Here is a 26,675-nt window from a genome sequence, read left to right on the forward strand (position 1 = left end):
CCTAAGGCAATAAACTCGGCCTAATATACCCCTTGTCCAACATTTTCTTCAGCTGCAAACTCAACCAACTCAAGTGTGCTCAACCTGTAAGGTGCTTTTGATGTTGGGGTTGCCCCTAGCACCACTCAATATAAAATTCTACCTCCCTGTGAGGTGGAAAATCTATAATGTCCTTAGGAAATACATTCTAAAACTGCTGCAAAACCGGGTACCTTCTCAACACATATGCATCCTCTACCTTCTTAACCTTGTCACTAGAAATGTGTACTACAAACATCACACAACCTTTTCTGCAACTACGCTTAGCCTACATAGCGGTAACCGTCCTCATTGATGTAGGCTTCTTCTTCCCTTGCAAAGTCCTCTTTTCCCCACTATCATCCACACACTCAATGGCCTTATTGAAGCAATCCAATTTGGTTTTGTCAAGGTATAGCCAATCCATACCCAAAATAATACTCTAAGAACCTAATGGAAATACATTCAAATGTGTTGTTGTAGGCATACTATTTAACTCAAATGCACAATCTCTTACCCAATGGTGGACACACTTATTTTTACCTCTAGCCAACTGCACCAACCAAGATTCTGCATGCACTTCTTTTCTCAAACCAAATTTATCCACTAGGTTAGGATTAATATAACTATAGTTAGATCCAAGATCAATCAAAATAGAAACAACTTGATCACAAAGCTTATCGTCCATCTCAATGATTGATGAATGATGATCCACCTGCCTTTTGTCCATAGCTACATAGATCCGATGAACGCTATGACCAACATTGCCAACTGTATGCACCACCTGAGCACTATAGATATGGGGTCTACCCCCACTCTGATACTGCGGACAATCCCTCTTACGATGATCCTTACCACATATCCAACACTGCAATGGTTCCCTACCACCACCTCTAGCTTGCTGCTCTCCACGTCCTTTCTCAGTTGTATTGAATCTCTTGTAAGGAACTGCATTTTCTTTCTCACTTGCATCTTGAGGTCTTCCTCTCTTTGGTGGCCATTTTCCTTTAGCTTTCTAATTTCTTTTCAAGTCATGCTTGGGCTCAACTTTGCACTTCGACTACTCATAACAATGCTTCAACTTTTGGATGGCCTCCTCCAACGATCTAGGATCATCGAACTCAATCCAGTCTCTGTATGCAACTGGAAATCCACTGATGAATCTTTGAACCTTGGCCTTCTCCTCCTTGAGGTAAGGCACATATCTCAATAGCTCCAAAAATATGCTAGTATACTCATCATCTGTCATAGAACCCATCCGCAACTCATAAAACTCCTTAGCTCTGTCATCATAGTACCTCTCTGACAAGTACTTCTTCTTGAAGAGCCTTTCAAATGCATGCCAAGTAAAATCCTCATTATGTATACCTTTGACATTCTTCACGTCTTCCAACCAAATATCTGCTTTACCTTTGGGACTGAAAGTAGCTATCTTTTCTTTCATGTTTTCTGAATAATCATGCAATTGGAAGAATTTCTTCATACCAAGAAACCATGCTTCTGCATCCTATGATTTATTCATCTCTCCATCAAAGGTAGGTGTCTTCTCCTTTTTAAACTCACCTAGAAAGTATCCCCTATCACTCCTCCTGTAAGGATGATGACGTTGATGATCATGATGTCTATCAGAACCAGAACTAGAATAGTACCTATATCCATCGTCTCTCCTATCTGGAGTATCCAACAACTTTCCATTTCTCACTGTATCAGATCTATCTGATGTATGTCTACTAGGAGACCTCCTTCCATATACCCCATTAGTTCTATCTTCATGCCCATGGCTGATATGAAGTGACCCTTTTCACTATAAGTATGACAAACTTTGAAGGAGTATAGCATTAACCTCTGCTTCTTTCTCTTATGCCTGTATGATCCGGTCATTATCTGCCTTACAACTCCTTATCTCTTCCTTCAAGCTTCTCAGTGTATCTACCAAATCAGAAGAATTCCCTACACCATGTTGCCCATTTGATGCACAGGGAGATTCTATGTAGTCTACCACCTTGCTAGCCATCTGATCTCTTTCCTACAAGGCATTCTATGTCAGCTAAACCAAATCAAAATAAACGAACGTACCTTAGCATAATTCGGGGAGGATACCTTGTTTGCAAGATCATCAAATCAACGTGATACATGTATAACATAATCATAACAACATATAGACATATAACAAATAAGTGTATCAACGCATAAACACCATTCTAGCTAGGGTCCAGTCATCAATGCAAGGTTATATGCACAATGCACGTTGTGATCTCATGCATGAAAACAACCATTACTCCATTGCACACATTGCCACATGCAACTATCAATATGCATAAGCAATGCATAATCAACTACACATATGTATGAATGCATGTAGTCAAGCATAAGTGATCAATTATTGTAATCAACCTACAAGACTGATGCATGTAATCAAAACATTCAAGAATGCACCTAACATACAAGGATGTAGTCAAGTGACATATAATCAACATGTAAGCGACATATAACCATATGCAACCAGTCATAAACTTCTGACGATGCATCCCACAAAATCACATCAAGCTCCTCATGACAACCTTACTACAATCATGATCAACATGATGCAATGCAACAAGCACATGGAATGCAAGTGTAAGAGACACACATGAAACTGACATGCATGCATGACCAAGCACCTTCACTCAAGGAGAGTGCAACCACGCTCTGATACCAATCTATAACACCCCTTCCTCCTAGGTCCACCCAAGCAGCCAACCAGCTAGGCAAACATGTGACGAGAGAGGTTCTTGTAAGGGATTCAATCTCCTTGGTGACCTTAAGGAAATGGAATCAACGGAACTCATCAAACAAACCCATCCACATTAGTAATTACACCCCCAGGAGACATGTCAGCCACTCAGACATCCTGTCCCTAGGTCCCACTGATGTTTTAAGCCTCTTAACCCAAAGTCGCTCTCATGTTATAGGAAAGACAATGACCAGCAACTCAAAGTCACTCTCATAGGCCTCTGTTCCAGCGACTGTGGACTTTTTTCAGCAAATATGTGCCAGCGACCCCAAGATTTGAGCCACTTTTCTAGCCCAGAATCTCGGACTTTGCCCAGAACTCTTTATAACCTTCAGAATCCATTAAAGACATGATAACAATGTTGATAAATCAAAAATCAACCCCAAGACTAGGCCTGAGCATCCCCAACCAATACTGATATTATTTCAAACACTTGGCATCAATGCAACCTACAGGTCTAGGATACAAGACAAAGCATAAATGACTAAAATAACTTATGAAACATAACCAGAAGGATCACCTCCTTCTCCATTGGCCTATTATATCATCAATTAAGTCTTACATCCATCCATTTAACAATTACAAGTAAATACATGAAATACCATGATTATAACCAACGTTAAACCATATAAATATCAGAGATATGACAACCTTTAAATCCACATATAAACCAGTGCAAAAGTAAGAGAACTTAGCTTTTATTAATCATAGGAAAATCTGACCAGGTTCGGGACTTCCATGTACCACCCGACCATAGACATGGCTGAACCAAATCTCTCTTTTAGTCAGTCACCCCCCATGCCATATTCCAAGCATGAATGTGGGATCTCATAAAACAACCAATACAAGAACAACTAAGGGAATCCAGAAGTTAAACCACCTCCATCCTCACCAAACCATGATCACACCAAAACCGGTTCTCTGATCACAACCAAGCCGAACTTGGAATGCCATCTAGAATCCATCACTATCCTTGAGGAATTTTCTGTCTCCTTGTCTCTTAGGCTTTACCGCAATCCAATCCTAGATCACTAGGCCCTAAACCAAGGCTAGTCTCTCAGGCTTTATTGTAATTCAAACTTGGATCACTAGGCCCTAAAATGAGACTTCTACCTCAAGCTTTACCGTGTATCCTACTAAAACTATTCAAGGGATTCCTAGGCCTTTCAGAATGGACCTTGAGACTACCTCCGCCTCAGATTCCAAAATCCATCTGGAAAACCAAAGCTCAAAACCGAATTAAACATCCCAACACCATGGAATTCAGAAAAAGACAAGGCTAGGTTGAAAACCACTTCATAATCCGACAAAACCATGTCGCCGAAAGTAAGAGAACCATACACCAACATGAAAATCCATGCATGTCCAAACCAGATAGGAAATCACACATGAAAAAAGTTACTTGCAAGTATTCTTGCTAAAGCTGCTTGATCCTTCTCTTCTTACTTGATCCTTTCTTTCCTTCCTTTCCCTTTGCTTACTTTTCCTTCTTTGATCCAAAGCAAGAGTGCTCCAAGAAAGATCTAAGTGACCAAGAGTGTGTGAGAGAGAGAGAGAATAATGAGAGAGCTCCAAACTTGAATTGACAAAAGGTTAGCAAAAGTTTTCCCACTGATCCTCAAAAGCCTTTTTATTAATGAGGTTCTATTTTCTTCATTTTCCATTATTTCCCTTCAATTTCCTACTCACATGCAACCTGTGACCTTTTACCTTCCTTCTCTCCTATTTTCCTTTATTTTCATAAATAAATGTGCCAAAAATACATTTTTTCCTTGTAATGCCTTTGCCTTAGCCTTTGCCAATTTTCCTTAGCCAAAACACACATCCAGTGATGCCCACTAGGATATGTTTACCTAACGTTCAACTTGGAACTGTGGTCTTATTTTGCCTTTATTAACTTTTATTACATAAAATTTTCACTAGGGTTGTTACATCGCTCTTGTATAGTTGTTAGGATCGTGCATGTTAGGTCGCTCGAGCTTATCTTAGTCATCAATTTATTTTCCTTTGATTGATTCAACGACTAGGATCAAAATGCGAACCCCACTGGTTGCTCGAACATTAATGGGGGGGTATGCTATTTGTCGTTTAGTGGCGATTAAACTCTGCCCACCTTCCTCACTGCGTTCAAATGGAGATCTTTGCCACTTGCTTAACCAACGACTAAGATTAATTGTGGAGCCCTCCTTTGGTTTGACGATTAACAAGTTGGGGGGGGGGGGGGGTTCCACTATTTGGCTTGTAGTGGAACCTCTAAGGCTAGAACCTTGCTTGTTCAACCTTTAATTTGACCAGCCATAACTCTCGATCGAAGTCTTTTTCAAAGTGCCATGCACCATTGGAAAGCTCTTTCCAAGCACAATCCATATGAGCAGTTTTCAGGAGCATTTGAGCTGAATATCTAAGGCAAAATTGAATATAAAGATAATGCTCCATCATAAACAATAACACATGTTTACCAATCTTCCTCCAACCACCTATTACACTAGTGATCCTTTCCACTTAACGACAACTCTTTTGGCATCAATGAAAGTATATTTCTAACAATTTAAGCTTAACATTAGATAACAATATTAGTGAGAGATTGAAAGTTAAGGGTAAAAAAGACTTTTCAGAGGTTAAAAGTTAAAATTAATAGAAAATTTTTAATGGGATATTATTGATTAGAATTAAATAATAAATTAAAAATTAATTTTAAAGGATTAATTAAGTGATAATTTTTATTTTATTTATTTATTTATTTTTCTTTGTATCTAGAGAAATTGACCATTGGGATGGACTTCCATGAGATTGATTCTAACCGCTACCACTATAACCTCTAAATGCTTATATATTGTACAAACACAAATAAAACAAGAGACATTTAAAATTTGAATTTCCTTACACAACACTTTATTTTCATAAAAATAAAAAATTAAATTACCTTAAAAATTACACGATAAATTAAAATTTATAATTAAGAAACAATTTAAATAGAAGATTAATACACTATTTAAATCAAAATCAATAGTTAATACTAAAGGAAACTATTAATGTTGGAGATTGAACAAGAATATCCATAGATTTTGTCAAATAAAGAATGTCTCACATATCTGATAAGTAAGTTACATTAATGTTCATGTCGATTCGGTTCCCTATGATCGTGGAAGTATGAAAATAAATAAGGAAAATAATGAAGAAGATGAGCATGCCATATAATACAACATAAACAATTTTTTTTTCAAGAATCTATACTTAAAAGTATTAAGAATTTTTCATGAATAAAATAATGGGCATTTTTCCATAATGTAGAAATTATTTTTTAAGAATTTTATATAGTTTAAAAATGGATTAGTATGTTATTAAGTTAAATAATTTTATTATATAAAATTTAGATTAAAATTTTTTAGAAATTAACAAATAATTTTTTGTAAAAAAATGGAAATTAACAAAATAATTTTAGGAAAAAATAGAAAATTAGTCAAGTGATGACATTTAACCTATAAAATTTATCCTTGATTACATTAAAGCATTTATTTTACTATGTGAGTATTTTGTGCCATACTCTATATAAAAAAGCTTTGGATAGGTAAGAGAATAATTAACTACTAATTTGTCTATGCTTTATTGTTTACATAAGAGTGTTATTTAGTTACAAGATCAAGATTTAATTATGGAAGACAACTTAATGCATGATTATTAATGGATCATTGTCCATATTCTTAGTATGGAACATGTTAGCATTAACATCCATATATTGGTGCATAAAATTAATTGGGCTTTCATAATGGTTTTGGCATTGATTAACATTAAGTATGCACATGACATATTCAGTGTGCATGCATGTTATTAAGTGTTGCATGCATGATATAGAGTGTGCACACAAGCTACCAAGTATGAGTGCGGTTTATTGAGTAAATGTGACATTATAGAACTTGGTATGAATGGTGTTCTCTACACCATTGCTATCAAAGCTTAAGGGTATTGCTACAAATCCAACAAGGTTGTTGCCCCTTAACGTTACCCATCAAATATGATGGGAGTTTGTTAGGGGAACTAACCTTAAAACCCTAAAATAGGTGGTATCACTTAGCCTCATAAAAAAAATTAAGGACTAAGTGTGTCCTAATTGGTATCAAGCTCACCATTATTGTTTTGAAATCCATTTTATCTTATTTGATTTCTTATGTCACCTAACCACAATACGATGCCATTATTCTTTAAGTGATTTTATTTTGTCTATAGAAGATATAGATTGGATTGAAAATGAACTGAAATGATATAAATTAGATCATTTTATTATTTTTCATCTATGTTAATGTTTTCAAAGTGGAAAAAAAATGGAGGAAATAGCTGAAAGGGTCATTTTAGAGGGAGGTCCCAGTTTGGAAATTTGGGTTTTGAAATCTTCTGAACCCATTTTGAGGCATCAAACAATAGCTTTTGGGGTTGAATTTTTTCTAGCTTTACCCTATACCCTTTAATTCTATTATATGTGCAAATACCTTTCCACTGACGTAATAATTACATCAATTAGAACCCACATGAAAAATTCATGCCTCCCAAAAGATGACCTACTATGTTGGTCATAATGGTATGAGAGGATGCCACATCAACCCCCATTATTCACATATATGGGCCTAGCCATGTGTAGAATTTCAAAAATATTTTAGAAGATTGAAAACCACAACTATAACTGAGGGTTCAAGAAGTCAAAAGCCTACCACTAGATGGCTATCAGACAATGTTAAATACTAGACTACTAGGAGGAGAGGTGGTTCCATTCTATGTCATTGTATTTGTTCCATGTTTGAGCAGAGCATCTAGGAGTGGGAGTTTACAATGAAAAATGGAGGGGGATGAGATTTTGTAGTAGCCTTATAAGCCATAGGTCTCAGGTAACTCCAAAGAGAGTACCTTTGTCTTTGCATTTGCATATTTCCATACTAGATAAAAGAGAGAGTAGTAGCCTCTCCTTCTAGCTAGGTTTTCTTTTGTATAGGTTTCTTAGGGTAGATCTTATGTTTATTTGTGAATGGTGCATGCATATTTTTCTGTTCTCCAATTTTCACATTTTAGATATTTCATACATTTAAGTATAAAATAGTAATTAAAGAATTTGAGATCTAAATGAACATAACCTTCACAATAAATATTTTAGTAATTTATTTTATCTACTATGAAAAATTGTTCTAGTGGAATATCCAAGATAATTTATAGATCTTGAAAGAACCTGAAATATTGTAGTTGTCACAAATAAAGCACTAACCCACAATATTGTAATGAAAACTAGATTATATTGATAAACAAAGTAGTGAAACACAATGAAATGTGAATAGCAATACAAATGGCTAGAATGATTGTAGCTTATATTTGAGAATATATATAGCAACTATGCACATTTTCAAAATCTCATAAAGAAAGTATAAAACTACATTAAATAATAATGTCAAAAAACTGTATTTCAAAAAATTCATAAAAGATCCAAAAAATCACTAACCCTGGCAATTAAGGTAGAAAACAGAATGCAATTACCATGGAGCCTAGCCAATATGTCAACTTCTTGGGGTCATAACCCCTGCTTATGAACTCCATTTTGGGAATTATTTGAATTATTACTAATATTTTTCTAAGATTTATCTATTAGGTAGGATTAATAATGACAATCTAAATTTATGGGCTGCAAAAATCACCAAAAACACATGGGAAGCACCCAAAATGATCTGTAATATACCATGGATATTCCACTAAAATAGTTTTTCATAATAGATTTGACAAAACTATTGAAATATTTATTATTAATTTTTCCATAGATTATAGATTCTTTAGTTAGTTGATTTTCTTCTTAACTACTTAAATTAGTTGAAATGAGAGAAATAGAAAATAGAACGCAATACATACATCATCCACTATAGACATAAAGAATTTACTTGGGTAACCCTTACAAGAGAAAACCTATTTATGAGGTGAGTGTTACACAATATTTTTTCATTGTCCCTGTACTCCCCGTCTACGATCATGGAGGACCTCTACAATGTACTCGACATGCTTTCCTATCATGAAGAAACTCCCATTGTGTCCCACTTCATGAGCAGAACAATTCCCTTTTGCATCATTTCCCAAAAATCTTCTATTTATCCCAATTTACAAGACCGATGCTAATGACCCGTGTCCTCCTCGTGCCGATATACAAGGATTAAAACTGTCCCTAGTGCCGATCGGATCAACTGAGCCCTTTCTTGTTCGCGTCGATCCTCTTTTGGAAAGTTTTTTAAATATGGAGCCGAAGCTTCGTAACAGAAGTCTGGTAAATGGTTAGGTCGGATGGAATCGAGGAGATCAATTTGGGATCCTTTCTCCTATTAGGATGGAACTAATCCAAGAGATAAGGCCTTCTCCAATTAGAAGAGGAACCATCTCCCCTCCATCCAAGCTATATAAACCTCTCTTCTTCACAAGCACAAGCTAGTCCTAATTAAGTTTTGGCTGAAGTTTTGATTTTGGAGTAATCAACAAGTTACCCATAGTTTGTAGCTTTCTAGTTTGTGTTTAAGAGAGAATTGTGAGTTTGGTTTGGTGTGAAGACTAAATGGAAGAGACTTGAGACCACCTTTGTTGGGGCTATCCATGAGATGCTAGCAAAAGTGTGTGGGAACTCGGATATGTCGGAGGAGAACAACAACGTCAAGACATCAGTTGTAATCTCTTCTTGAACTAATATAGATGCAACTATCGATTGATTTCCTACATGAAATGTCATCTCATATGTTTATGGCTTAATGTCTCTTGACTTATTAAGTAGGCTAAATGCAATTTGTATGTTATCATGTTTGTTGTTTGTTGTTGTTTACTTGTTTTAGGTGTTCGAAGGAAGGAAACGAAAGATAACTGGAGCAAGGAAGCAAGATCATCACCAAGCGGAATAACGTACTAAGAGGTAGGCCCTCTTATTTGATTCTAGCTTAAGGAGATCTTCCATATATTGTTTGTTTGTGGCTAGACCCGCTCTCTCAGGCTAGAGGAATTGTTTGTGTCCGCACTTAGAATTTACCTACACCACAAATTGATGACCATACTAGGGACCCAATCCTTCTATTTGATTGTTTGTAATTTCATGGTTTTGTGTGCACTTTTCTAGTATCATCATTCCCTTTAGACATGTTTTCTTTGCCTAGTTCACTGCTCTGGGTCTGAAATTTACAGTAGCAAGTCTGGTCTTAGCCTTAGAATTTTTTTTTATTTTTTATTTTTTCCTTGCATCCTCAGTCAACACATTTATTTTCTTAACAGTCGTGTTGATCAACGTGAATTGCTTAGAAACAGTTGCGCTGACCCCCTTCTGGCGCTTGTTGTCAGTTACGCAGTCACGCTGATGCCTATAGGTAAAGATTAGGGTTTTCCCTAGATCTTAACCAGTGTGTTTTGCTCTCTTGATTTCTGCTGCTAAGCTTGTTTAAGCTGTGTTCTCCCTCACTGGAAAGCTCCATTTGGTTTGGTTTATGTTCTTGTTGATTTGCCTTCTTTTTACTTGATTTCTTGAGTCCTTAGATGGTTGGTGGCCCTAGGGTGTCTAGGTTGTCATCCATTCAGCTGATTGTGAACCCATTGAGTCAAGTGATTGGTCAATTTACTCCTTGCATTTTGTTTGTAGTCCTCTTATTTCTTTGATCTCCATCACACAAGTTTGAAAGGTTTCATTTGCTTAAGCGTCTCTTTTCCAGCATAGATCACAGTGCTTGTGTTGTTTTTGGTAGAGTCATTGCATCATTGGTTTAGAAGAAAATCTCTTTTGTCTTTTCATTTGCTTGAGGTTTGATTGTCTCGAAAAAATTTTCATTGAAGTGTTTTATGAAAGATTCATTTTGTCATTTCATGAAAAGTACATAATTCTAGTTGTTGCCTCAATATGTTACGTTATTTAGCATCATTGACGACTAGAGTTTCATTTGCATTTGAAAAGAAAAAAGAATTCTCTTTACTTGTGAAAGGACTGCTTGAAGTGCACTTATTAGGAAAATAGGAATTGGAAAGAGTTTTTCATTAGTTTATTTTCAAAAAGTAAAGTAGTGAAAAAATCATTTTTCTTTCAGTTGCTTGATTGTTTGCATTTGATTGTGTTTTCTACTCTCTCTACTGTAAGAAATTCATCGAATTGAAAGAGTCTTGTCTCATTTAGTTGCATATAGGATTTTTCGAGTCACATCACTAAGGCCTAAAAAACTGAGACATAATTCAAGATAAAATTTAAAATGAACTCAATTAACCTAAGGCGCATTTGAAACCTAACGATCACATCTAGAAGGTCTAGGCTAGAGACGTGTTCTGATGTCTTTAAACCTAGCAGTTGTCGTTAACTTCGGCACTAGACAACGCTAGTATGGACTTGTGCTCCTCGTATCGTCGTGTGTATAAAGGGAGACCCCATTAGGTTACAATCCTTTATCCATAGGAAGCCGAGTCTGTTGCCTTGAAAACTTGATACAACGAACACAACATTCGGGGAGATTTCCTTCCCGTACTTCTCGGTTCGTCGGGAGGTATTCTATAGTTCACAGTTACCTAGTAATCATTTTTACCTAGATCATCCTAAGTAGTCATCTGATATTTTTGACTCATTAAACTTAAAATATCATCTGAGTTTTTTTCCTTTAGAGTTCGTTTCAAAACGAAAGTGATAGAGTCATATTTGTTTCTTTCTCGACTCTTAAAACATGAAATAGCACCAGTTTGTTTATGCATCTTAAAAAACTGTTGCCCACGATATCATAACATCCCTGTTAGTCTTTTCTAGACCAAATCGTGAGTATTAAAGTACATTTTAAATCCTTGAAATTTATCTCTCTTTTCTTGTTATTTGAGACGAAGTCATCGTGGCTGAACCATCTAGTTCACCTAGTTCCTCTTCCTCTCCCCCATCTGAAAGATTGTTTGAGGAGCCATTTCATGAATTACTATAGTCACTTGAGGACCAAGGTGTTGAACTCGGAATTGTTCTGTGCATTCAACCTTTGTCATCTTGTCCTCCACCTCCCTCAAATAATGGGTCACTTTATGATATTGGCCCAGATTCTCTGGAAAATTATGTCTATACTCCTGTGAGTTCGCCGACTACTAAAGGTTAGCTTGAATTGGTTGTTTATCCTCTAAATCCTTTGTTCGATCCTGTTGTGATATCACAACAACGTCCTTACAGTCCGTACGATCAGCTGGGTATTCCTTTGGAATTATCCCTTCAAACATCTTCGATCATTCGTTGTCGCTTGTTTCCACTTATGGAATTCGAAGGCGAAATTCCAATTTCCTCTTTGGGTCACTCCGAGATCTCCACCCCACACACTGTCAAAGAGGAAGAATATCCTTTTCCACTTGAAGGTTTCCCCTTCATGGGAAGCATTCCCATCATTGTTTACCGTTTTCCACCTAATTATGTGACTTTAGCACAGTTGGTCTCAAGTACACCTAGTGCCTCATCGCTTTATCATAACACTGTTTGGGCATTTGGCACTATGCCTACCACAGGTCTGTTCATTCATAACCCGACCTCCCAACAGACTATGATTTTTGTAGTTACTTTAGTCCTGGTGCGACCCACGGTTCCGAACCCTCTTATCTGGTCGGTCCAAGTAACTTGTCCGGTTCAATCGACGATCTCGAGTCATGTCTCTTTCAGTTCGTCAATCCCTCCAGTAAGTGGATAGGCTATGCCAACTGGGGTAGAATTTGAATGTTTCTATGGTGCCAGGCATAACCAATGTGAGTGGCTCACAAGATCACATGGTTGGGATGAACCAACCTTCCTCTTGTGCTATTCAAAACCTTGCTGGTCCTACTGGATCAAGCAATGTCCAGTACCAATAGGTCAAAAATCTCGTTGGTCCGTCTGGGTCAAGCAATTTCCAGTATCAGCAGGCTTATGAGGCTCAAGTTCGAAACCAAACTCCTTATGTTCCATATGGTTCCCAAGGAATGGTCAATCCGCCTTACATCCTTCACCCTGGACAGTATGTTCAGCCTGGTCTATCCACCATTCCCAGTGGCTATGGCCAGATACAGTTCATAAATTTTCAAGGTATCAATTATGGAACTGTTCAAGTACCCTTGTAGTAGCAAGGACAGCCTCTACAGCAACAAGGGAAACCTTTGTTGCAGCAAGGGCCATCCATGCAACAGCAGGGGCAGGTGATGCCACAGCAAAGACAACTGTAATAGTGCAGGGTCAACCCCTGCAACAGTTGCAGCAAACCATGCAGCCGTAGATGCAGTATGTTCAGAAAACCTCCCAGCCTATGTTTTCGCAAGGCCAACCTTTGTAGCCACAGAGACAACCTTTGCAGCCGTAGGGACAACCTTTGTAGTTGCAAGGTCAACCCTTGCAGCATCATGGCCAACCCGAGCAACAACAACCCTTATACTCATATCAACAGGGGAAACCCTTGCAAGGAAAAGGTCAGGGTCAAGTCCTACAGCAACAAGTCCAAAATCCCTATGTCCAATGGCAATAGGTGCAAAATCCTTATGTCCAAGGGTAGCAGGTCTTAAATCCTTATGTCTAGGGGCAACAAGTTCAGAACTCGTATGTCCAAGGATAGTAAGTGAAACATCCATATATCCAAGGTCAATAGGCTCAACAACCTTGTAACTCGTATGTTGCTTATCAGCGACCTATGGCTGTATAGTTTGAAGGCTTTCAAGGTCAAAATCCACCCTACGGGCAAGGTAACCTACAGTGGGGGCAAAATCAAATGCCCTATGGATAAAACCCTCCACTATGGGGACAAAATCCTTACCAGCAGGGATAGGCTTCTCTGGTTGGACCCGTTTATCGACCTCCAATGCCTTTTAATACTCAATTTCCGTTCTTGGCTACACTAGAGTTACCAGATGTGTCTCGATTTACGAATGATATGATTCTTCATTCACCATACTGGCCTTTGGTCCCTTCCAAGATTCCAAGTGATTTTTCGAAGTTTGAAGGAAAAGAAAAAGAGGACCCTCAAGCCCACGTGATGACATATCACCTCTCGTGCTTTTCAAATTCCTACGTTGATGATTCCATTCATCTTCGTCTTTTCCAATGAACTCTTACAAGAGTTGTAGCCAAGTGGTATATCGAGCTACCTCGGAATACCTATCATGACTTTAACACTCTTGCCATGGCCTTTCTCACACATTTCCAATTGTCGATTCACTATAAAACCAACACCCATCTGCTATCGTCGCTCAATAAATATAATGCGACCCACATCTCTGATCATATCCATGAATGGAGGCGTAGGCATCCCCTGATTAAGTTCGAGATTTCTGATCAGTTGTTGACCGAATGGTTCACCAAATATTTCGTTAAAAAAATTGCTGAGGACATAGCTATGGGAGGATGTGTCATTGAAGAACAAGCTATCACGCATGCCCAGTATCTAGACCTTGTCTATTCACAGTCCGACATGTTATATGATGTGTTACCCAATGCGCCTAGACCATCATCTGATTTGACGACATCTAAGTCTCCTGCTACCCCTCCTGTTGATGGAGTAAATAGTTCAGTGACTCAGACCCCTGCAAAATCTTCTTCCAAATAGAAGTCAGTCTCCAAAAATGCTTCCAATGAGTCTTCTCATAATCTGCATGGCCTTGGTAAAACCTCAAAGGTCCACGTTATTCAGTCTACCACAGTGGACAAATCCTTGAAAGGTAAGAAGAAAGGCAAAGGCAAAGGTAAAGCCGATGCCCCAAAATAGGGTCCTCCAAAGTCGTCTGCTGGTGATGCTTCTCAACGGAAGCCTAAGTATCCGTGCCTCATTTTTTAGGAGGATCACTATACTAAGGATTGTTCCAGATGATTTGAAGTTAGTCATTTTCTCAAAGGGATCCTAGTTGTCTTAAAAGAGCCATTTCTGTCCCAGTAAACCCAAATGGTAGACCAACCTCAATCATCTGCTTCCTCAGGTTCATAAGTGTTCATGATGAGTACGCCCATTAATGTGGCTACTAGATCAAAAGATTATCAAACTCCTACCCCAACAACAGGGAAAGAAAAAGAAGTTACCCCTTCTTCTTCTACCCCGTCAAGTTTTGGTCCTCTTCATATAGAGCGACCTAACCTTGATTCCTCTGTTCGACCACCTTCTCGAGGTGTGCTACAAAAGTCCTCGTACAATCCCAATGCTCGCGTCGCTCAGCACTATAATATTGTTGAGGATTTGGCTCAGGCGCCATCAGATATGTCTTCTCTTGTGGTACTACAAAGCTGCCTGTCTCAGCGGAAATCATTACTTTCGGCTATTTGGGGTATTGATCCTACCGATTCAACTCTTATATGTTTTGGTCTAGAAAACCACGTTCCGTGTCTTCCTCATCAGATTTCCTTTCTCATTCAGGTAATCATCAATGAGAAAACCATTCATAGGACCGTCATCGATGAAGGTGCCTCTACCTGCATCATGTTAGTCGCTTGTTGGAAGGAAATTGGTTCTCCTCCTCTGAACTAGTCCCCTAACACTTTGGAAGCTTTTGACGAGAGTGATTCGCGACCATTCGGTGTCTTACCCAACCTTGCCATTACTTTGGAGGGCAACATAGTACACGTTGAAGTAGAGATCGTTGATGCTAATCTCAATTATAATCTTCTACTCGGACGGAGTTGGACCCATGCCATGCATGTTGTAGCCTCCTCCCTGTTCCGCATGATTCGTTTTCCCCATCAAGGGAAGATAGTCACAGTCAATGAACTGTCCTTCTTTGCCTCTTCCTCCTCAGATGGCAATGTTCCGTATGTCAAGCACATCGATGCTCCTTATGAGAGTGTGGGGGTAGGGCTTTTTAAAGATCTTGCTTTGATGGGGATTTTTCCACTCACACCTCCTCATGTTGCCTCTATCAACATGCTCTCGGTCAAATATGATCCTTGGGTCATACCTTCACCGGATCTTGTTGATACATGGGGTGAGGTTATGCCACTAAGTCCGAATGAAATCAATTATGTGGAAATTGTTTCGGCCTCACGTTCAGTATCCTTTGATAATCCTATTTCAAGTTCATCTCTGGATGTGTCTTCTCAATCCCCGTGGCTTGGTTCTAGCCCGGCGGCCATGTCTATGTGCCTTGAGAAATTCTCTTCTCTGTTGCCTATTGCCATGTCGATTTCTCCTGACATTATCAAGATCTTTCAACCAAGGGTGCCTTTATCTCTTCATGGATTCAGGTTTTTTCTCCCTCCCCACGTTTTTACCGATTGCCCATTATTACAATGGGGTTGTCATCTGACTCATAACCCTCCCTCACCTATGGGGCATGGGGGCACAACCTTATATGATTTCTACTCTATTATTTGGCCGAGTCGATGCTTACTCATCTTGTCAATGGTAAAAATCCAGTTTTCATCTATGTTGATTGATTACCCGAGTTCGAGCATGGACTCTCTCAAAAAGTACTATGCTTATGTCATCTTGCATGGTTACTTTTGTACGATAGTGTGTCGTTCATTTTTGTACAGTGTGGTTTGGTGTGTTATTTTGCAAGCAACTTCTCAGCTTATTATGTTTTTTCCTTCTTTGTAGATGTCGGTGTCCCCTCACGTCGGTTTCGCTGATGGTGCTTGCTAGAGTACCCAAAATCTATCATCCACGACATGGGCCATCTATGACCCCCATGGTGAGTTGATTGATCTTCAAGATATATGTCCAAGTCGAAAAACTAATAATATCATTGAGTATAGCACGGTTATCGAATTATTGTCAGAAGTTATTTCTCTTGACATCCGAGAATTGGTTGTCAACCTTGATTCACAGCTTGTTGTTCTTCAACTCAACGAGAAATATTCTGTCAAAAATCCTCAGATCTTGAGAATGTATGTACGTATTCATCTACTAGAGAGAAATTTTGATTACATTACATATCATCATATTCCTCGGCACATGAATACATTAACAGATGCATTAGCTAATTTGTTGGATATACATTTGCGAAACATGTGAAACTCAAAAACAACAACATTTGTACCATAGTAAGCAAAGAAGTACAACATATATGTGTGTGTGTGTGTGTGTGTCGGTGATGTTTGTCATACATCCAAACCTCAAAAAATAATATGTGTGTTCAAAATATATTGGTGGCTCGCAGGCATTATACATCCATGGCTCGCAAGCCTAAAAAATATGGAATGTTAGACCTATGCACTAAACAACATGATGCTCATGATAGCATGTAACTTCTCGGACTACCCGAGTTAGCAGTCGGCGAATCTGCTTTGACACCCCCACCATATGCCTCTGGTACTGGCGTGGGACATCACCCATTCGAGCATCCTTTAGGATCCCATGGGTCAAACCCTCGAGATTCCGCACAATCTCCTCCTCGTTGTCGCTTCCATCCTAATAAGGAGCGACATCAAACTGCCGAGCGATGCGCTTAGCAATCGGGGACCTCCTGGCAAGGCATTCTAGTCCAAAATTTGCATTCATAAAATCGAAGTGTCATGAACACATATATTTCAAAAAACAGTAAAAAACTTACATCAAAAAACTAAAAATTGTTTGTTTTTACCTCCATCATCCAAATATTCCCCTTCTGGGAGCGGAATATCCGGGTCTCCGCAGAAGTGGGTACTGCTGTAAGGCCAATCCTCCACAACGATCAGCTCTCGTCATAGCCACAAGAAAAAGGCGGGCTTGTAGGACATCTGTCACCCCCCCGTGACCCTGGGCATCAACTCGCTGCAACAGACCATTCGTGGGTCTCAAGGCATTGACAGATCTACCTCAGTCAGATGGTACTGGAACAACGGAACTCGCTCCAGGGAGAAGGTCACTAGCACAAATCCAAAGCAAAACTGCTTCAGGTGTCCTTAGCTTTTAATAGTTGGCACTTGATGTTTATTTTCATTGCTTCCGCCGAGTTAAATATGGTGGGTGTGGTGCAGTTGATAGCGTATTCGAACTTTGACTTGTTCGTCTCATGTGACGCTTGGGACCCAGCCACTCTGTTAATGGTCAATAGTAGCACTCTCAACACAAGATCCCGAATGGTCATGATCTCGATCTTGCCACTTTTGGATTTGAGAGCTTCTGGGCAATGTTCGACAAGTAGCATAGTAACGCTTTCCCCAATAGGCCTCGACCCATATAGGTTGACTAATTCCCCTCTCCGAGACAGTCTTGTGATGAAATAAATGTCTAAAGTCTCCAATTCCAACTCTTGGTCACCGATGATGAAAATTTCCCGATTTATATCCCAGAGACTAATCAGGTACCGTAGCAACTCAGGTTGGGCCCGTATACCTGGTGTAAGAAAGAATTTGAGGAGCCCATGTAGAAATTCCCATTGTAGATCAATAGATTATGCAATATACTAAAGCAAAATATAAGATCTACTTCTACAACAAACTTTGCGGAAGCTTAATCGAATATGAGCAAGATTAATGAGAACACATATAACTGAGAATGAGAAATCAATTGCACATAACATAGAAGAAATAACCTGGGGAAAGCCTCAGCCTAAAACCCCAATCTCTGTATTATCATACAAGTGGAAATATGTTCAGATTACAAAAAGAATCAGCTCACAAGCTATCTTTCTCTCTCTACAATCCAACAATGTTGCTCATAAACAGTCAAAGGCTTCTCCAAACCTTCTCCTCTGCCCTCCAAGCCTCCTATTTCCTTGCGCAGTTTTTCCTGGGGTCTAGTGCTTCCACTTGTGTGAATTCCCACCTCACACTGCTCACCTGGCTCAAAAATAACTGCCCAAACCTGAAAGAGATAATTCCTTCTGCATGGATGAGTTTCCTATATAGGAAAAATCCTCCAACTGATAGTACATTGTCCCTTCCTCTGATCTCAACTGGGTCTCTAACTGAACTGACATGCAGGAGTTATTTATGAGAGAATATTCAGTTATCTGAACTGCAACAGTTACATGCATGCATGCATTAACTAACTGAACCCACAATTAATTCAATAAATTGTTTGAATTAATCTAACTGGACTTGACTCAGTTAATTGAGCCAACTAATTACAACTCAATATTACAACTCATCCTTATCTCTTTAACTGATGGATAAATTCCTCAATTAATGGAGAAACTATTGCATGTCCCCACATAGACTTCATGTTTGATTTTCTACAACTAATTAACTCATGGTGAATTAATTGATTATTTTACAAACAACTGCTAAGATCAAATTCGAATTTTACTTCTCAATTTTAGTTCAGGGAATAACTAAAATTGGAATCTAAACCGAAATGCTATTTATAACACTTCCATTTTTCATTCCTTGTTGCCATGTCCAACACTAGTACTCAAATTGCTATTTATAATAGTGCTATTTTAGCACTTCTATTTTTAACATTTCTTGTTTCCATTTCCAACAACCCATAGTTCCTCAAAGCCTCCAAGAAATTGGATCAGCTATTGCTTGAGTATCAATATCCTCCTGCTCACGTTCTTTCCAATCTACCATTTTTTCACGATTTCTTCCAAGTGAGTAAAAAGCTCTTCACACAAAGGTAAAATGGTAAATGGTAAAAACTAATTACTTTTTCCCCTTTTTATTCATTTTTTCATGAAATATTAGGATTTTTGAGTATTTTTGACCTATTTTGCCTCAAAACTAGATAATGCCTTTACCTTTCTTATGCAGGGAAAGGTGATGGATTGTTGATGGTGGTGTTGGAGTCGTGTTTCAGCTCTTTTCTCGACTCATAAATCTCAAATGAAAAGATCACCAAGTATTTTTTCCCTTTTTGACTCGTAAAAGAGAATAAAATGGGGGGTCTGCTTTCAATCTCTTTTCTGACACTTTAAACACGAAAAGATTGTCAAGCTCTTTTCATTTTGAACTCGTTAAAGGCTATGAAACATCGTGCACCAAGCATACATTTACCCCTTTTTTGGGCTAGGATGCACTATTTACGAAAAAGGTACTCCTTAACTGAAATGGTCAAGCGATTCTCTCAAGTATCGTTTTCTACCTTTTTGGGCTCAAGAGACACAAATGTATGAAAAGGGACCATGTGGAGTTTTATTTTCCTTTTCTTTTTCAAACTCTCTAAACATGAAAAATATATCGAGTTACCCCTTTGTCGGACTCGTTAAACCATTAAACGACATTGGATTCGTCGCCATGAGGAACTTGAGCTTCTCCTTCCTAGGGCTCGTTAAACTTACTAGGTCAGATTGATCCGAAGGATGAACTTATAGTGAGAGCACATGTTATCCCCTTCAAGTTTGTGATAAAAAATAATTGGGGTACCTGCCAGCCATGGTGGGGGAAAATTGGAAATTTTTATCATTTGTGTCGACAACTCACTCTTGAACATGACACTTTTTGTTTCGTGTCGGGTTGGGATATCTTCCTTTCATCATTGACCTTTCTGAGTTGGGCCATTCATTTTTTCCTTCCATTTGATCTTTGCCATGTCATCATGACCACTGATCCTATGGATCCAAAAGCTGTCAAACTCCGAAATCGTGTCGCCAATATGTTCAAGAGTTAGTACCTCTGTAGTTCCACTTACTCCTGATTCTCTGTATCATCTAAAATCATTTGCATCCCTTTTTCTCGTGTCGATGATGTGGGATACGTCATGGACCTCCTTCGACACGGTCGCTTCCTGTTGACTTCATCTCATTATCCAGGAAGCTGGCCGAGAGACTCCCTTCCAGTACCTTAGAGCTTGCATGCCCTAATGGTAAGTTCTTCGCACTTGACGATAAGTTCACATCATTGGCTTTCGATCGGGTGATTTCATGGGTGTTTGACACCAGTTCCTTTATTCACATTCCGTGAATTGTGCTGCCAGTACCTTGAGATCCATTTTCATTATTGGTGGTTACTCTCGTGCTTGTTAATGGTTCACATAATTGACTGGTAATCAATTGAATTCCTAGCATGTTCGACTTCAACACATTCATTCACATGGTAGGATTTGTACTTTGATTGGGTCGTTTGGAGCGCAAGACCCTGGGCTAAGATTACACTAGTCCAGGTTGCGAGGCGATGTGAAATGGTCATGTCAATATACATGTCTCTTTCATATGGATGGTTGCAACCATACCATGAGTTGTTATATGTGATCCTTCTCATTACTGGGTGGCTACGACCATACCTTGGTTTCATTATGATCCTTTCTGCTGGATGGCTGCGCCCATGCCTTGGATCCATTTACATGATCATTCTTTGGATGTCTGCGTCCATACCACGATTCATGTATTATTATTCAGAGTTTTTAGTGATGTATATGTATTTATGCTTTCTTTCAGTTTTTTCCGATGACGGACTCCAGTTCCCCGCTTCCACTTGTAAAGCATTTCACCCCTCACTCTAGCTCGGCCTTCACACTTTAGGGGGCATTTGTTACACAACATTTTGTCACTGTCCCTGTACTCCCCGTCTACGATCCTGGAGGACCTCTACAATGTACCCAACATGCTTTCCTATCATGAAGAAACTCCCATTGTGTCCCTCTTCATGAGCAGAACAATTCCCTTTTGCATCATTTCCCAAAAATCTTCTGTTTATCCTAGTTTACAAGACCGGTGCTAATGATCCGTGTCCTCCTCGCGCCAATATACAAGGATTACAACTATCCCTAGCGCTGATCGGATTGACTGAGCCCTTTCTCAGTCGTGCTGATCCTCTTTTGGAAAGTTTTTTAAATATGGAGCCGAAGCTTCTAGCTCTAGAAACTTCGTAACGGAAGTCTGGTAAATGGTTAGGTCGGATGGAGTCGAGGAGGTTAGTTTGTGCTCCTTTCCCCTATTAGGATGGAACTAATCAAAGAGATAAGGCCTTCTCCCATGAGAAGATGAACCATCTCCCTTCCATCCAAGCTATATAAACCTCTTCTTCCGAAGCACAAGCTAGTCCTAATTAAGTTCTGGCTGAAGTTTTGATTTTGGAGTAATCAACAAGTTACCCATAGTTTGTATCTTTCTAGTTTGTGTTTGAGGGAGAATTGTGAGTTTGGTTTGGTGTGAAGACTAAAGGGAAGATCCTTGAGACTACCTTTGTTGGGGCTATCCATGAGATGCTAGCAGAAGTGTGTGGGAACCCGAATATGTCGGAGGAGAACAACAACGTCAAGACATTGGTTTTAATCTCTTCTTGAACTAATATATATATGCAACTATCAATTGATTTCCTACATGAAATGTCATCTCACATGTTTATGGCTTAATGTTTCTTGACTTATTAAGTAGGCTGAATACAATTTGTATGTTATCAAATTTGTTGTTTGCTGTTGTTTACTTGTTTTAGGTGTTCGAAGGAAGGAAACGATAGGTAGCTGGAGCAAGGAAGCAAGATCGTTACCAAGCGTAATAGCATACTAAGAGGCAGGCCCTCTTATTTGATACTAGCATAAGGAGATCTTCCATAGATTGTTTGTTTAGGCCCTCTCTCTCGGGCTAGAGGAATTGTTTGTGTTCGCACTTAGAATTTACCTGCACCACAGTGAGGCTACTCTTCTCTCTTTTCTTTGGTATGGAAAATGTGCTAGTACGAAGACAAGGTACTCTTTATGGAGTTACATGAGACCTATGGCCCACAAGGCTACTACACAATCTTGACTCCTTCTATTTTTCTCTCTCACTTTCCACTCCTAGCTACTCTTCTCAACTATGTATTATCAATGTATTTACCACCCTTAGGATGAAGAAGAAACCCTAATTCATCTTACATCAGTTGGAGAGTTGAGATACACCTCTCATATCCATAGAAAGGCACATGTCAATGATCCATCACTCCAAAAGTGTTACAGAAGAGTGGTGCATCACTCTTATGTAGTGTTGAAGGAGTAATGGATCTATCCCCATCATTTTATGTCCTTAGAAAAGGAGTGATGAAGGGGTCAACCTTCTAGAAATATGGTTTTCAAGATGATTAATTCAAATGTGGATAAGATGACATGCTATGCTCTTGACCTGTGAGAAATCCAAAATACTAGAAATATGAAGAAATATAGCCCAGAACACAAAATTATCACATGAAATGAGAAAAGTTGCAAAGTATTTTATTATTCATAAACAAATTCAATGTTCACTTGCCTCTTCGAGGGGGCAACCTCTAACATACTAGAGCTTAATTACAATAAGACTGGATGATTTTTCCCTTACTAACTAAGGCTATTTATAGCTAAAAGACATCCAAAACCCTAACTACTAGTGGTTCCTTGCATATTATTGGTTAACCACTTTATTTATTAACTATGGCCCATTTTACAACTAACTGTGGTCCCTTTTCTCTAATGCAGGTCAACCACTTACAATTATTAATGCAGGCTTTATTGACTCGGACTTGACCCATTGGGATTATTATATAAATAAAGGGGTTAGGGTTGGACCCACATGCCCTCCCCCGTAAAAAAACAACCTTGTCCTCAAGGCTAAAGCTGTGGAAACTGCTGAAGAATAATGGTTTGTTCCCAAGTCGCATCTTCTAGAGAGGTGTCTTTCGACTCAATAAGGAATTCCTTGATCATGCGACTGCAAAGATGTCTTTCACGAGAATTGAGGGCCTGTTCTGGTCAAAGCCAAAGTGAGCCAAAGTGAGGACTATTCTTAACACCCTAGTTTCCATATTTTAACCCTTTCACAACAATCATTACCAAGCTTATGGGTTCAACTTCCCAATCTTCCTGCTCACTTTTGGCACTACTCAATCTTTCAAGGCATTAGAGACACCCTGGGCCATTTCCTTGCAATTGATAATCCTCGTGGCAAGCTAGGCGTCTACACTTATGACAAAATCTGTGTTGAAGTTGATATTGATAAAGGACTACTAGAATAAATCAATTTAAGAATAGGTGATTTTCATTGGACCCGAGATATGGACTATGAGAATACTACTTTTTGTTTTCACTTTAGTCAGCAAACAAGCCATTTATAGAGTTCTTTCACTTTGTTAAGATCTCACAAGAAGCAGAATAATCGAAATTTCAAAGCTAAAATTTGGAAGCCCTATGAAATACCTCCTATGGAGGACGATGCTTCCTCTGTTGTAGACGACGATGATGAAGGATCTAATGATGAAATTAATTTAGTGTACAAGGTCTAAACTTATGATCCTCAAAACTATCCTAAGGACCATGGTGTGTGTTAGCTCTACTACAGTTTGCAATATTTGTTGGATGAAATTAGGTCAGGCAATGCTGGTTTGGGTTGCAAAGGGTTTGCAGCAGTTTGTTTTATCTCTCCCTTTCATTTGCCTTATGCTCTTTTAACTCCCCACTTCCCCGTTTCCTCCTTCCTCTTGATTTTCTTCATTCCCCTTTAAAACCATTTGTCCTTGTTTTCCCCCATAATCCTGCCTAAACCCTTTTTCGGGCCCCCGGGCTTCTTTTGGTTTAAAACTTATAAACCCCGAAAACCTTTAAAAACCCGCATTAACCTTTGTTTTCATTTTAACCCTGGATCTAATGTTTAATCCATTATCACCGCGCATACAATAGAAACATAACCTATCGGCGGGCCTCTCGCCTGTCATATCAACCAAAACGCATGTTAATTCTGCGCCGTCCGATCTTACCTCGCCAGGATCCAACGATAGATGCTTCCCCCCACTCCGTGAACGTGCACATGCGATAACTTGCGGGGAAAGCGGTTTTGCGCCCGTCAAATCAAACACGCGGCACTCGCTGACTCGTATTGCACCCTCCCTGTACGTTTACCGCCATTGCATATAAGCGGTGTGGGGAAACCGCTTCCCACCACCGTACCTGGCTCCCCGCCCATTAACCCGTGTTCATCTCCACCTCCCGTCAGCTGTTGGATCATTCCTGCTGCGATCCAACGACCATCGTTCATTTGTTCACATACCCGCCCGATAGCCATCTCAGATCTAATCTTAGCCATCAATCTACCAGGTCTAGCGGCCAACATTCTTTATCAGCTCTTGGTTCATTATCCATGCATTTTACGTGTTTATGGCAGTCCTGTGCACCCGAAGAAGAGAAGAGCTCATGGTTAAATACTCAATGCATTTAATCTGCAACCAACTGCTTTTAAAGACAGAATGGCCGAAGGACAGAAAGGACATTCTCGAGCAGCTCAATGACTGCAGCAGTTATGGAAATTTATTCAGTTAATATTTCACCTGTTCAGGAAGGACATCAAAGTACAGAAAGAGCCATTTTGTTCATTAAAAACAAGCAAACTGTTACCAGAGACCCATATCTAACTGTAAATGTGGTTGATGGTCCATTATGACCCCTCCACGCTTAGCAGCAGAGAAATTTTTGTAAACAAACTCTATATATACTCATAAAAAGAATGTAAGAGGTTGATGAATGTCATTGTGTTGTAAGCTTCAACTTCTGGAGACTATAACTATTGTGTAACCTGCAGCTCCTGGTCTTCATTTCCAGCTAATACAAGCTTCTTTTGTTGTTAATTTCTCATTTTCACTTCTTCTTCTTGTTCCAGGTTGTGTCTGTTTTTCATTTATTCATGTGTTGTTAAAGTTTAGCATTAGAGGGGCTGTCATCCCACCTATGTGTTAGGATTTAGCATGTATCATTGAATATTGTTTGCAGGTTTTTGTTGTTTTAATTCTAGAGAGCTGTCATCCTGTCTTTGTATTAGAAAACAGATTTACAAACCTTTCAACTGGTTCAGCTGGCCATCACAGGGTCCTGTGCATCTGCTGGTGTGATCTGTGTTCTCCATTATCACATTTTCTTTAAAACTGTGAGTAATTGGTGGTTAAAAGCCTTGTAGTCTGGGGGTGTTCACCCATGTCTGGGTAAGCATAGTAGAAGTGGTTATTTGGATTGAATATGCAGCATTTATTTCATTCATCCACCATTTATCCAACTTTTTGTTGAGTTTGTAATGTTCCCGAGCATCTCTGATATACAACCTAAGAGAGTTTCTTGGGGTGATAACATTAATTGGTGTCGTTGCCGGGAGAGGAGAATTGAAGCTCAGCTTCCCTGGAAGAACGACATAGCTTCAAGCTTTGATGATAGACAAGGTTTGAACACAGTTTCTGGTTGTAATCATCTGTCTGGCGACTCCATTGGAGGAAGACCAACCTTTGGTGACTCCATGTTGAAGTTCTGGCTTAGTTTGTGAGACACACTCGAAGAAATCCTCAGAAATTACTAGCTGAACCAATGCCTAAACCTGAGAGGACTGTCAAATTGAAAAAAGCATCATAGAAAGGGGCATTAAGATCAAGTAAGCCTAAGAAGTCTCATTCATCTCTGAAAGATAAGGTTTTTGCTGAAGATTTACAGTTTGAAGATTTAGAAATCAGCACTGTTAATAAAGAAAAACCTTCAGAGATTAGTTCAGCCCCTTGTTCAGTTAGTTCCCCTTTGAATCTCAGTCCAAAGAAAGCATCCCATTCAGTCCAAAACATCCCTTTATCTCTGCCATCCATCACATTACTCCCTACCATTCAATCTGCTAGTATTCTTCCAAATATTCCAATCACGGAAAGACAGCAAGCACCTACGAGGATAGAAAGAATTGTAGCTGCCAGATATGGACCATTGGTATTGCCTGTGCCTTTAAATCCTATGCCTGTGGGGGAATATCAAAAATATATGCCTAAGTTTACTGGTACAGAGGGAGTAACAACAGAAGAACACCTTGAAGCTTTTTACAGTTATGCTGATAATCTATATATAAGTGAAAATGATGTGTGGAAGAGAGTTTTTGTCCAGAGCCTTGATGGAGAGGCTAGGAAGTGGTTTAGAGAATTACCCCAGAGATCTATAACAGATATTGAAGCATTAGATGATGCATTTTTGAAGCAATGGGGAGATAAAAAGGACTTGTTGTATTATCATACCGAGTTTGGTAACTTGAAGAGGGAAAATGGGGAATTGATACCTGATTTTAATAAAATATTCAATCGAATGTACAGTAAGATACCAGCTGAGGTAAAGCCTACTCCTACCTCTGC

This window comes from Pinus tabuliformis, chromosome J (assembly GCF_031772625.1).
Source record: "Pinus tabuliformis cultivar Carrire ecotype Pingquan chromosome J, CPIR1, whole genome shotgun sequence".
Classification (NCBI taxonomy): Eukaryota; Viridiplantae; Streptophyta; class Pinopsida; order Pinales; family Pinaceae; genus Pinus; species Pinus tabuliformis.